Raw genomic sequence first — 4,012 nt, forward strand, 5'->3', positions numbered from 1 at the left:
CCAACTCATAGCAACCCTGTTGTAGGGTTTTCACGGAGTGTCTGATGAGTTTGAACCACGGACCTTGAGGTTGAGTGCTTATCCTATGGAGCCATTATAATGGCTTTAATAAGTATACTAAAGATATCCAATATTTACTTTCTTCCTGCACACAGCCACTTCGCAGACAGCCTGCCCTTTCCTTACGCCCAGAAAAGGCAATTCTATTGTATACACATAACATGGTCCTTTCAAATACAGCAGACAGAAACAAATATGCTGGACAACCTTCAAATGGATTCTCTCTCCAAGGAAGTTAAGACTTTAGAAAATGAGGCCATGATAATTAGTTGTGGGGGGTCAGTGCAAGTTGAAGTTAACACCAACAACTGGCTACTGCACCCTAAGAAGAGAGCAAAGAAAACCAGTTTGCAGATATAAACGAAAACAAAAGTCCAATCAACTCCAGAAAAATAAAGGGAGAATAAGTACCTGAAACATTCAGTTCCCCAGATGCCTGGCGGTACTTCCTATACTTTGAGTTCTGTGAGATTACTCTTTTTTGTTTAAATCTCTATTAGTTTAAGTATCTCTTCTTTCCAACCTAATACACTCTAAAACAGTGAGATAATTTATACTTCCCCAGATAGAGTAAAATAATAATTATGGAGGAAAAAAACAACAAGTATACTATTGTATTTGGCACCAGGATACTTTGTCTCAAAATAACTTTTAGACAGAAAAACAAAGATAATATAGACCTTTAAATAGGTACAGAACTTCCAAAGGAAATAAAGGAGTTAAATTAACACGCTAAATACCAAAAATATGATCTGGGCACAGTAAACTCTGGATTCAATTACAAATCAATAGATTCTACCCCAAAATAGAATGTTCATACAGGGTCACCTCAGAAGACAGAACAAACCATTCTAGTCCAAACGCTTTTTTTTTTCCAAACACTTTTATTAGTATGTATTCTCTTACTTTTCTCACCAAGAAAATAAACTATAACTAGTGCTTAATATAATAAACATTCACAGGCCTTCAAATAGAAATGTAAACATAGCAAAAATGTTTCATGTTCTTCTAGGGTAAAAAAAATAAGTAATGTGTTTTCCTTTAAATACTAGCGAAGCAGGACAGCAGAGCAATTCCATGCATAAGCCTGATGTTTCAAACCTGTTCTACCATTTCCTAATGCTATTATGACTTTGGCAGAGTTACTTCTGTTTCCAACAATATAAAGTTAGAACAGTAACAGAACCTATCTCAAATGGTTCTTCTGAAAAATAAATGATGTGATACATGTAAGCCACTATTGTATTGTCAGTTTCTAGTACTGTGGTTACTTACTGGCACCTCAAATGCAAAAAGGGTCACCCAGGGTGTACGGGTTTCAGTACAGCTTCCAGACTAAAAAGCAACTAGGAAGAAAGGTCTAGTCATCGACTCCCCAAAAATTAGCCAATGAAAACTTTATGGATCACAGAATACTGTCCAAGACTTCAACTCATTTACTTTGGACACATAATCAGGAGGGACAATCACTGGAGATGGACACCATATTTGGTTAAGGAGAGGGCCAGGAAGATGAGGGGAATCCTCAATGACATGGACTGACACACAGCTGCAACGATAGACTCAAAGTCTCCAGCGATCATGACAGGGTACATGATCTGACAGCAGTTAGTGATTTCAGATGTGTGGCTGCTGTACGTGAGCGAGATTCCCCAGCAGTTAACAACAACAATGCATGGGAAATCCTAGGAGAAAATAAATGGTGGCTGCTATGAATGTTGATATTTTTAATAGCATTAGCTATTATTCAGGGAATGGAGGAATTCAAATCTATCCAAGACATCATAAAACGGAGTTTCCTGAACAGAGCCATTCTTTATCTAGTATGGTGGTGGCAGCGGGCCATGAAGTCAGTTCAGACAAACAGCGACCCTACATAGGGTTTCCGAAGGTGTAAATCTTTATGGGAGCAGAAAGCCTCATCTTTCTCCCACAGAACCACTGCAGAACAGCTGGTAGTTTCAACTACTGACCTTGAGGCAAGCAGTGCGACTCATAACCACTACGCTATGTGGTATATGTTGTTGTTGTTGTTGTTGTTATGTGCAGTGGAGTCGGTTCCCACTCATAGCGACCCTGTACAGGGTTTCCGAGGCTGTAAATCTTTATGGGAGCAGAAAGCCTCATCTTTCTCCCAGGGAACAGCTGGTAGTTTCAAACTGCTGACCTTGCAGTCTGCAGCCCAATTCATAACCCCTATGCTACCAGAAAAAACATAAAGTCTACAAACTGGAAAACCAGGAGGTTAAGACGGCATAGTGGTTACGAATCGGGCTGCTAACCTCAGGGTCAGCAGTTGAAACTACCAGCTGTTCTGCAGGAGAAAGATGAGGCTTTCTACTCCCATAAAGATTTACAGCCTCGGAAACCCTGTGCAGGGTCACTATGAGTCAGAACCGACTCCACGGCACATAACAACAACAACAACAAGCTAAACTATAGCAAGAAAAAGCCTCATCATCTTCCAGAGAGTCTGCATCAGTAGTAGGGCCTCTGCAACAATAAACGAGGGATAACATTCATGAAGGTTAGCCTCCTTTTCTTATTGTTGTTGTTGTTGTCGTTAAGTGCCATCGAGTCGATTCCGACCCATAGCGACCTTGTATACAGTTTCCAACGAGCAGCTGGTGAACTTGAACCATCAACCTTGCAGTTCAAATGACTGCAGTCTGACGCATTAGTTTACAGCGCCACACCAGGATTAGACGCTGTTCCACAAACTCTCTGCCACCAAAAAAATTAAGCCCTGCTTCCTGAATGCGAAACTTGGATGTAACAGAGTATCAGGATTATCTAGTCATGCTGAATGGACACAAAAGTTAGAAACAAAAACAACTAAATCTTAACTCTGACCTCAGAAATTTTTATTAGTTTAGAACTATGACCAAGTGGCCTAACATTCAGAGTTTCTTCCCATATAGCAGCTTCTTTTTTTCCTTTTTTTTTTAAGCTTTTATTGTGAATTAGGTAAAGGATTACATACCAAATTAGTTATCCCATTCAGTAATTCATATCACTGAATTTTGTTTCGCATCATCGATTACACACTCCACACTCTAATATCACTTGTTCCACTCACTCTCTCTGTTTCCTGCTTCCTTTCCACCTTATTTCCTAACCTTTCTACACTTTGTCCTTGGGAAATCCTGCCTTTTTGATCTCAAATGTAGATAATTCTAAACTATGTGTACTGGGAGCCGTATTCCTCCCCTTATAAACCTGTCTATTGTTTGGCTGAAAATTGAGTTATGGGACTGTAAGGCTTTTTGAAACCTTTTTGTACTAATAATTATATAGTTAATGAAAAGCTAGAGCTATAAGAAAAACAATTCTTGGATCATGAACACATGATTTGCTTACTACAAAATAATACAGTAAGATAAAAAAAAATTAACCAACTAAAAAGTCAAAATGTATGTGTAAAGAGAAAGGAAAAAAAGAGGGGATGGGGGGGTAGCAGGGACACCATTAAAAACAATTTCAACTTTGTGGAGGAGTAAAAAAATCAACATATCCTAATTTTCATAAGAAAACCAAAAATGAATATACAAAAATAAAGCCAAGGACATTTTAAAAGACCCGGTACTTAGTTCCCAATGTTTTAAAATAAAATATTTTTCTTACTTCAACATACAGACACATTCACAAACTCTCAGCCAATAAACACTGAACCCCTTACCTTCAAGATAGGTTTTTTGACTAGGTTTTTCGAGTCTCCCTTCTATCCCTACAGGGACATCTGTGAGAAGATAGGAAAACAGCTTGAGAGCTTACACAGTTCAGATTTTTCCATTGTTCTCTTCCTTCTTGACCATTTATGTTGTATGTTGTTGTTGTTGTTGTTGTCAGGTGCCATAGCGACCCCATGCATAGCAGAATGAAACAATGTCTGATCCTGGGCCAACCTCACTACCGCTGCCACATTTGATGCCATCAATGATGCCACCTGGCT

The sequence above is a fragment of the Chrysochloris asiatica genome, unplaced genomic scaffold (assembly GCF_000296735.1).
Source record: "Chrysochloris asiatica unplaced genomic scaffold, ChrAsi1.0 scaffold00109, whole genome shotgun sequence".
In the NCBI taxonomy this organism is placed as follows: Eukaryota; Metazoa; Chordata; class Mammalia; order Afrosoricida; family Chrysochloridae; genus Chrysochloris; species Chrysochloris asiatica.